Here is a 10,870-nt window from a genome sequence, read left to right as displayed (position 1 = left end):
TACGCTTTTAAAAACGTACTTCTATTTGATGACTGTTACTTTCTCATGCTCTCCTCCTTAATCTCTTTCCTCCTAGATCTTTAATTGTGTAGAATAACCACTGTGATGTATTTAACTTTCATATAATTTCCCTGTTTGGCAATAATACCCCCAATTAACTACAATTCTCATTAACCAATTTACTCATTTATAATCAAGGTCAGTGGCTTTAACAGTTCTAATAGTGTGACTTGCTAATAATGTTTTAATGAGGATTATCTTTATACAGCTCTCACAATGTTCTCTTTTTCTCTAAAATGAGAAAAGGCTTATTAATGCAAAATAACCTTCCCGCTGAGTGTTTTGTTGGAATGGAAAGAAAATATTGAAAAGTACTGTAGTTTTTTAATCTCCATAGGCTACCATCTAGAATATCATTGACTTATAGTAGATGGAGTACATGTTGCTCGTGTCTATAAATCAGTTCTGACTTCAGTGCTCTTTCTTACTCATTATGATTAGACACGAAGAGTCTTCTTCATATTTTCAGTTGTGTTAGAGTATAGGCACGCTCATCAGTTTTACTGAATGCAGCAAAGAAAATATTGTTAATTGACTTAGGAGAAGATCAAAATTAAAAACATAAAAATGAAAAACGAAAATCAAAATGAAAAGATTTAGTCAAGCCTCCATGAGTTTAAACTGAAAGCTCAAATCTAGGAGAATCTTCATCTGTAGAACTAACTAAAGAAACACAATGAAAGTACAAAGATTGAACATATGTTCTGCTAGCAGTAAACCTGAAAATTTAACATTTAGATTAGGCAGCTAATCAGCCAGGTTAATTAATGATCAACAAAAAGAGCTTTACACAGCTACATTAAAAACAGAAGCTTACATACATTCAGGCTCAATAAGGAAGTTGCAAAAAAATAGCTTGCATTTAAGATAAAAGGGAAGCATAAATCAATGTATGATCAGACTGCCTCTGGGAATTTAGAGCTTGGAGGAAGAAGCACTTGGTAAAAGATATCTCTATTATGCATCTGAACTTAGAGAGAACTGAATGCATCTCTTAAAAAAAAAAAAATTTGCAGCTTTACCAAAACAGAGAGCACCCACAGAATGTTCTGTCAGACTCTGGGGAATAGATATGTGCTCACTATTACTTGTGCAAAGTACATTTTGTCATGCTGCCTTCTGTACAAATGGAGACTCACTGAATTTTGATGGTAACTATATTTTGAAACCAAATTATAAACTCCATACTCCATCTTCAAGTATGTTTTTCAGATGTTCCTGTGTATCCTCTTTCAGAATCTTGCCTTCGGTACTCAATTAGGATTTTAAAGCATACTTAGGTGAAGAAAATAATTGGATTTTTTTTTTTCATTTTAAGCACTGGAGAACTTGGCACTTGTTATGATAAGCACCACTGATGAGTTGAGGGTAAATTTATACTCAAAAGTCTAATATCATTAACCAGCACCTGCAGATTCTAGCTTGCCATGTACTCTTTCTTCTTATATTTTGTTCTTAATGGGTAGAAATTAGAAAGGTAAAAAGAGCAATGTCATGACAATGATTGTCTTTCAGATAAACCATAGCAGCTACATCTAGGAAGTGGCTAAATGGCATTTGGAGATACACCATACTGAAAAAATGATAAATATCACTCTGTTTCTCAGTATTTTGAAGACAAAAGATCAAAGCAAGTTCATCCTACACATCTGACCACACCCCAATCTGTGCTTCTGATCAAAAGTCAGAAGTAGCCTTGGGTTTAATCTGTACAAGAGAGTTCTCTAACATCAAAATAAATAATGTAGAAATATAATTTTCCATTATTCCCTGGAGGGTTTCATTAATATCAGCAGATACATATGGACAAATACTTAGCTCCTCTGAACTAATCAGATATTTTCCTGTTGACTTCATTGGAGGCACTATTTAACCTAAGGTGTCATGAGGAGTAAATTTTATTCTCTCTATAGGAGTCCACTGTCTTTACTGAGAGGCAGCAGAAATGTTTTGTATAGCAATTCTAAGGCAGCTTTTGCAAGTGACTGGTACTCACTGAACAAATTCTGATGTATTCTGAGGTCATATGAGAAGATAGTTCTACAGATTTGAAGAATAGTTTCAAAAACACTGGGGTACCTCTATTCTCTTCCTTGGTCTCTGAAACAATTTAAAACATCTGAATTTAATTAGGAGCTTGCCTTTCACTGCATACAAGATAATTGTAAATCACTGGCATGCCAGTTCAATTGCATCACTTATTTTTTTCCTCTGAAAGAATTTAAAGCCAAACTTAATTAAACTTCTGACACTGTGAGCAGGCATACAGGAAGCCATTTAAAATATGGGCTTTGTGTGTGACTTGGCTCTTCATAGTGATCCAATTTTGAGCTCCTAAGTAATCATTGTTTGAAAATTTATCTTAAAGGTTTTAGTTTTTCCTATGTCAGGTGTTTGTCATATTTAGCACAGATCTGAGCCTTCCTTTATTCTAACAGACATAAATTTTCACATAGCCTTCAGTTGGCTCTTGATTACAACATATTTCTCCATTTCTCCCTAGTAGAAAGTTCTTGGGGCACATATCGTTCAGACAGACAATTTCATTTTTTCTTTTCATTGTGAAAAGGAATCTGGAGCTAGAGTGGAAGAGTTGGGGGTGAAGACAAGCAGCACTTGGCCCAATTTTTTTTTGCATTTACCTCACTTCTGAAGACACTCATTCTTTGCTTCTTGTTCATAAGTACTGGCTTAACTATGACATAGGCAGAGATATGAAAGGCCACAGAGAAAAGCAGACAGAAAAAAAGTACTGCTTAAGCTTGGAAATTAATATATTAAGCTCACAAAATGTTGGTGAAAGTATGGACAAAACATGGCAGTCATCAAACAGAGCACTGTCATGGCAGAAACCATAACTTTCTCAGTTCCAAATCTTGCTATAAAACACTACATAACTTCAGTTCACCAGCAGACTTGGTCAGTGTTGAGAAATGAAACCAGCAGTTGATTTTTTCACACCTTCTAGCCAATATCTTGGCTGTATTACACTTCAGTGATTTACAAAACACTTCTTTGAAAGCCAAAATACAAACTGTTCTTCTCATTGACATGGTGATGTCTATTCATTCACTTAGGGATGCAGAGTGGATTTGCAAATTTGATTATACACTAAAGAACACTGAACTAATTAGTAAGAACCAGTACATCTGGCAGTAAAGGCCAGAAGTTTCAAAATGTCTCTTACTGTCATGTTTATTCCTTAGCTAGAAAATTAAAAATGTATTCTGTTCAAAGCACATGAGCAGCATATGTTTAAAGGAAAACATTTGTTTACACAGTCCAGACTGTTTTGATTCAAAAAATAGCTATCATGAAAAATTGATTACTTCTTGATACACCATAATCAGAGACTACATGGATCCCCATCATTTCATTGTAAATAATTATTTTGTACCTCAGTTTTTGCTCATTTAGCATGAATCCAGATGTAGGACCTGAATAGTTTCATCTACTTCCTCTGCAGGGCACTGGCAGAGACAAGAACTTTCTCCATCCTTACTCATTTTTATTAAAGAAAACACTCCCAAGCCTGTACTAAACATTGGCACTTGAGATCCATCTTCATCTATTGAGTGAGATTTCTCTTCTGATCTCCTGGTCCAGTTATTACTTCTTCAAGCTTGCGATGGAAAACTGGCAAATCGAAACAGAGGCTAGGAGGCTACAATTCAGAGTTCTCTAGAAAAAGTAAAAATCTGAGTAAGAGGTCTAAGAAACTGTACACAAAATAAAGATTAAAAGAAGGACCCCCCCTGGTGACATACCATGGATGCTCAGTGTCTGTCAGGATCTAGTTCTGTGTTTTTGCTTATAAAAGCATTTGACAGATAAGACCAGGAACCTCTTCTCTTGAATCAGCAATAAAGTAAAAGCAATTGAACATCCTGCAAGCAGAGGTCTGGCATGTTCTTTTATTTCACTGGTTCGATAGCCTGATGTTATTAAAATTTCTTCCAGCCTCCTTGCTATAGGCAGTGCCTTGTTTGATCACTTATGAAAGATGAAGCGAGCCGTTAGCTTACAGATTTTCCTTCTGATCAGAATTACAAAATAGTTTGATTCTACCTGCATGAGACAGAATAAGACTTTCTTTGGCATCCTTCTCATTTTTCTGTTTGATTTCCCCATATTTTTATCCAAGAATGTCATAGATTAGGAACATCGTGTGATTCCATTTCACACTTCCTTAGCAAGAGTATTTACAACTTACCTCTGATAGCAATCTGCCTATGTGAAGGTAAGCATCTTGGGATCAGATAACACCTTATTTTCCTCCTGTTGTAGGATAGTGTTTTGGCTAACTATATTACGTATTTTCCACTACTGCAGCTTTTTCAACCTTTCCTTCTAGAGATAGTAGGCTTAACCTTCAAGAAGAATGTCTGCTTTTACAATTCATTCCTTGGGAAAAAGAAAAAAAAAAAAAAAGCGTAAGAATTGGCTTGAGATGCAAATGCTTCCAACTCTCTTGGATATTCTCAGGATACATCAGTGCATTTTCTTTCCTTATTTCATTTTTATTCTCCGTATAATTAACCTCATATTTTTGCACATCTCTTTAAAGAGCTGGTGTTGAATGTTCTCCTAGTAGCACTGGATGTCAGGATGTTCAGTATATATTCCGCAAATGAAACAAAATCATACCTAGACTCAGTTAACATGTAAAGACCAATACGTATTTAAGGAAAAACATTTAAGTGATGGGATCTTAAAATCTATTTTTTTGAGATTATTATAAATACCCTAACTGACAGCATGGAGTTGCTCTGGTCACTACAAGTAAAATTCACCACTGTGTTAGAATCTAGTCTGAACTCACATCAGACATTTTCATTACATTTTGTTATACTCCACAAACACAGAACTGTGTGATTCCTGCTATTTCCCATGAAATCCTGTGAGAATACATCATGGAACAGAGAATGGTCTTAATAAACAAGGTTCCATGCAAAGAATAACAAACTCATTTGCAGAAGAAAAGGCTTCAGGAGGCATAGCAATGTGACAGAGTTGAGATACATTTTTGTTCTTAATCATATTATCCCTAGCTTTCTAAAGTGGAGTCCCTTTTTATCTGTCTTTGCCTCTGATGATGTATGATTTGCTTTCTATGACCAATTAATCAATTCTGGATGCAACCAGAATCAAGCAATTTAAAACCAATATAAATGGCTGAGATTGCACAAATATGCATAAATGTCTATCTATAGCTGATTTTTGCCTATGCTGTAATATAGATGATAACACAGAGATAGCTCTGCATGCCTCAAAGGGACACATCCTTCATCCTTCCTCTTCCTGCTTAGTCTGTGACTAGAAAAGTGTCAAAGACTCACTGTACCAGAGAATACCCTGTAGTTATGAGCCTTAGAACTGTTTTCCTCTTCTTTATATTATTTCATAAAATCATCCTTTCCCCAGTTCTCCTCTACTGCATTCGTTTTCTATGTCTTTATATTCTTTCCTCTTCTCCTTATTCCTTTTAGATTACCTGTCAACGTAAAATTGTAACAGCATGGTAATCATTTCTTACGCCTTCCATGACATTTCATAATTGCTGACAAAAAGGAGAAGCAAGCCATGTGAAATTATGTATGCATAAAATTGTCATAATGTCATATACAATGCTGAGATCAGTAATGAGGAGGCTGGATCTTAGTTAAGATATCTAGACAGTAAATATATATCAGAAAGAAGAGGCAGAATGGAAAAAAATCAAATAAAATGAGGGCTAAGGAAATCTAGATGAATAATAACACAAAGCTATATTAGAATCAGATGGAAAAACTCAGTCCCCATCAGATGGCACAAATAAAACGGTAAATAACTGCCAATATATGACATTTTTGGCACCCAACTGATTACATTCAACCTTTATTCTGCAGGAAAAGTCAGGATAAGAGAAGCCAAATAGATATCATCTTTCTCACTGTAATCACTGCCACCTGAAAACACCGACTTCTACAAACCACAGCATCCCTCCCAGAAATAGGTTTCTGGGACCATGCTTTGGATTTCATGGGTCAAACAAGCTCATGAACTTGTTGATCCATCAACAATGAACTGATGTACTTTTACACTTACGCTTCTCAGCCCATGCTATTTAACTTAGGCAACAGACCAAACATTTCAGAGCTTTCTGCTTACCCAGCAGAGGGGAAGATGCCTGATTTTGCCAACCGTTTTGGGGAATGCAGCAAAAGGGAGATTTTCTGACAGAGAGTTGGAGATGTTTCACAGTTTGTTTACTGCTGGATCAATGCCTACAGCTCCTGCCTTCCATTGCTATCTTTTAGCAACATACTGTTGTTCACGGTTTAGTTAGAAACATTATGAAATCACAGGTGTAATATTGTTCATTATGGAGTTTATGGCTGAATGGGCGATGCTGCAGTCCTTCTCAGCTATAAAATGTGGCTTCACAAGGCCAGATATGCAAAGGTCTTAGCAGATCAGTAAAGGTTGTTTTCCCTTTCAAGGAAGGGTGAGTGTGGCAAGATGCAAGAGGCTGAACTCTCCCAAGTGAATTTCAAAGTTCAGAAAACACAAGGTAGAGACAGATCTGAAATCCAATATGCCTTTTTCATAGTACAGGAGCTGTCATGCAAATCTACATCAGTGGTCTGTTTGTGTGCACATAAGGCACTGGTCCCAGATTTCCATAATTCATTTCATACTACCTTTTGAAATGGCTCATAGATAGCAGAGAGTCTCATAAAATCGTATCATCATAGAATGGCTTGGGTTGGAAGGGACCTCAAAGATCATCTAGTTTCAACTCCCTGCTGTAGGCTGATTGCCACCCGAGATCAGGCTGCACAGGACTTCATCCAATCTGGCCTTAAACACCTCCAGGTATGAGGTATCCACAGCTTCTCTGGGCAGAGGCTTCCTAGGCAAATTACATACTTTCACAGGCAGGTGTGTGTCCTAGCTGATTTATTTTTATAGTAATTTGGTCATGTGTGGAGTTGGACTTGATGATTCTTACGGGTCCTTTCCAACTCAGGATATTTTATGATTCTATGGCTCTAAGAAAATATTGGTTTAATCCTAAACACAGCTAGCATCTCCCTTCTTTCTGCTCTGACTCCGATCTTAGTAAATTAAGGTAGTGGCTTTTTAGTCCTCAGCTTCACTTATGAAACACAAACCAGTTCTCATTGTGTAGTATTTCCTTTTTCATATTAACCTTTAAGGTACCAGGGCAGAAGAAAGCCTGGGATCTGAATGAGACAGCCACAGTCCTAAGGTTGTCTTGATGTACAGGTGGACTGATGGGTCAAAAACATTTTTGTCGATTAAGCTAAGGAATAAATAGAATAAATATTCCTTGTGCTTAGCTAATGCTAAGTTTTCAGGATGAGTATATGACTGAGTTTCACAACTCCATCTGCAATGTGCATCTCACCAGCTTTCCATGTTACAGAATGCTGCTTGGTGCCTAAGATATTTAGATGACTTTCAAACATACATTTCTTTGCTGCAGTGCTTTCCATACTTAGTGCCTATTCTCAGAAACATCCCATTAACATTCTCTTTGCTGTAAGTGCCCCCAGTGACTTGACATTTGGGAATAAGCAGCTTACGTAGCCTAAGATGTCAGTTAATTTTAGCAACGGCAAGGCTACTGATGGCAGTCCTCTCCACCCAGAAATATGGGTGGCATGCTCATAAATCCAAATGTGAGGGGTTTGAAAAGGCCGAAAGCTTCTCCTCCTGTTTCAGGGAAGTTAAAAAGAAGTAATTTCAATATGAAAAAGAAGGCATCTGCATATATTTGCTATGTGAGTTCACTGGCACGTATCTTTTCCAGCTTTATTAGTATCTTTGTCAAATACTCTAATCTGGCATATTTTACTGCTTCGTGTCCTTTGTCTTCAAATACTAAGTCCAGAGTGCACTGCCAAGGCAAAAATAACCTACTACACATTTCATAGCAGTGCTTTCAGTGTAGCCTGGATTATGTCAAGCAGCATTTCACCTGAGGGAGACAAGAAGGAAAAAAGTAACTCCTTGTATTCCTCATTCCCCTTGAGTGTCTAGCTGACTGGTGCTATCTTGCGATGGACGCTGTGAGGAAATGCTTGTGGGCATCATTCCTACATAGCGTGAGAGTTCTAGAGAAAGTGCCTTCAGTGAAGCTCTGGTCCCAGGGAGAGATATACCCCCATACATCTCTGCCCCTAAAATCTGAGCTGGGGAGGATAAATCATAAGGAGTCATCATGAGGCCTGCAGCATGTACTACCTCACTCCCATCCTCATGTAAGAACAGGTGCAATACACATTACTGGAAGATGCCACTGCACAGAAGGGAAAAGGAAAGAGAAAGCTTTTACCTTCTCCTCATTTAGTCTGTGCTTGAAGTTCTGCAGAAAAGATGGAGGTCACTGAGTCCTGGGACTGAAAGAGCTCAGATTTCTATGGGTTGTCATCTTGAGGTTTCCTGACTTTGCTTTACAAAAAGATGGAAATTTTGGCTGACATTCTTCCTGGGGTTGAGACTGGTGTAAGTCTATCTCTGACAAGTGGAGTTCCCACTGCAACCACCATCAGAGTCTTAGAAATGAGCTTCACGGGTTTCCTCCCTTATTGTCTGCCAGACCCCTTCTCCCAACCCAACCCTCCTTTTTCTGTTAAATTTGGGTGATATCACACACCTGGTTTAAAAATCACCTGGTGGAAAGATAAAGAGATTCAGATTGGATAGTAGGAAAATTTCCTTCTCCAAAAGAGTAGTTGGGTGCTGGAATGGGCTGTCCAGACAGGTGGTGGAGTTATCATCCCTGGAGGCGTTCAAGAAATGTTTAGGTGTTGTTCTGAGGGACATGGTTTAGTGAGAAATATTAGTGATAGGTGGATGGTTGGACTAGATGATCTTGGAGGTTCTTCCCAACCTTGGTGATTGTATGATTCTATGATTCTATAGTCACATAAGAATAATTTTTGTGGAACACACAGTTCCTGGATGAGATGGATAATTATTCCAATAGAAGATCTTCAGAAGGAGAAGCCTAACAAAATAAAACTCCTCCTGCCTAGAAGTGACATTTCTGTTAGATTCTGAGTCTGTCTGGAAAACCTGACAGAGGCTACACCCATATCATTCCTCAGTGCATTCCTGTATTCCTTGACCCTGTCCCCAGATGAGTATTCCCAGGCTATTAAGTCCTTCTTAGCACACTCCAAAATGAGAGTTGTATCCTTCTCCACTCTTACTAGCATAAACCTTGCTTCAGTGCTTAAATTAGAGGTTGGGCCTGGAAAGAAGAACCACTTAGACACATCTTGTTGCTGTTGTTTGTGATGCTGAGTTCCAAAACCATTTGAGAAGATGATGAATACACATTGGAGTATTTTCCTTTATCCTGTAACATGGAGAAATGAGCAAAGCTAGGCATGTGGGGAGAAAATAGGATAAGCTTATCTTTGCAAAGTCAGTCACAGGTAATTTGCTAGTCTATGCCTGCATTTTCAGACTGGACCACTACCAATAGCTTTACTGGTGCTCTGGCTGAAAAAGGGAAACTCGTCTCAAAGTTTCAGGATTCAGTGGAAACCAGTGACTCTCAGTGAGCCCAGGTATGCCAGCGCTAGAAAAAGAAAAGGCCAACAGAGCACTCTGTACTGTTGGAAGCAGAGAGGAGCAAAATGCCAGTTTTGCAGGATATAGTAAGCAGCTAGTATTTTTTTGTAGGTCTCCTTTAAGATCACCCGTTGTTGAGCAGAGCTCTCATTAAAGTAGGACACAAAAAATGTAAGCTCTGGACAGAGTGATAACTTTAAAAGGAGATTTTGTAGCTTTTGTTAAATTTCACTGCTTCCTTAAGCTGTGTTGCTGATAACAAGGAACTGCATTGCGCTGGGGGGTGAGGGTGCTGAGGTGCACTTTTTTGTATGCTTCTCTGTATTTCAAACATTGATAATTAAAATGACAAAGGCTTATTTTCCTGTTAAATTTCAATCTCAAAGGAAATATAGAAGAGTGCTCTGCCCCACCCTAATGCTCTCTTTTTTGAGGTACCAGAAGTTATTTCTCGTGATTGGGAGACCCTAGAACAATGCCATTTCTGAGATAAATCAAGCTTTGATGGATTACAGTCAAGTCCTCAAAGTATTGGGCCTCTGAAAGGATCAGTCTTTGGAGGAAAAACAGTCCTATAATACAGGGTCCTGGATGCTCACATTTGGCTCTGATTTACAGTTCTGTTGTAAAACTGTAAACCTCAAAGCATTCAGGACATACAAAGGCAGATCTCTTGGAGTACTAAAGATCAGTGGTGCAACGAAATACTTTAATATATTTGTGTGACTGTCCCTTTATTTGCCATTGTGCCTCTCAGGGCTCTGTCCTGCTGAGGTGCAAGCCTTGCAAAAACATCTTACAAGTAATTAAATGAAGATCAAAAAGATTGGGCATCAGCCCCATTCTCCACCAGGAGACACAGACAAAGGAAACTTCACAGAATTGTGTTTTGCTCTCTCTTAGGAGGGTTTTGCTGTGTGCACCTTACACCCTGCTGCTAATTCTGATTCTCTTCTGTCTCTTCTAGCTACATCCTTTCTTCTTTCCTATGACTTTATTACTTTTTTCCTGGGTGACAGCTCTCACTGGTGAGGACTGGTTTGTCCTTAGATCATCCTTCATTATGTTTTGCTCCAGAAAAACACAGAATTTCTTTAAAATCAACTTTCCCTGTTACTTTGACCAACCAATCAATCATTTTTACCATTACAGCAATTTCTTCTGATTTTCAACTGCATCACCATCATAGTTTAAAACATGCCAATGAAAAGAAATAAAG

General features: G+C 38.0%; 1 long non-coding RNA gene across 1 annotated transcript; it reads right to left on the bottom strand.

The window, feature by feature from the left end:
* Nucleotides 1–2,783: 2,783 nt before the first annotated feature.
* Nucleotides 2,784–8,644, bottom strand: LOC149917451 (uncharacterized). Its single transcript, XR_016467449.1, has 3 exons — nt 8,405–8,644; nt 4,274–4,464; nt 2,784–3,741 (listed from the first exon to the last, which is right to left on the bottom strand). It is a non-coding gene; the product is annotated as an uncharacterized LOC149917451 (long non-coding RNA).
* Nucleotides 8,645–10,870: the final 2,226 nt, after the last annotated feature.

The sequence above is a fragment of the Phasianus colchicus genome, chromosome 6 (assembly GCF_987193195.1).
Source record: "Phasianus colchicus chromosome 6, bPhaCol1.hap1.1, whole genome shotgun sequence".
Classification (NCBI taxonomy): Eukaryota; Metazoa; Chordata; class Aves; order Galliformes; family Phasianidae; genus Phasianus; species Phasianus colchicus.
Note: the sequence above shows the minus strand (reverse complement) of the source record. Positions and strands in the feature narration are given on the sequence as shown.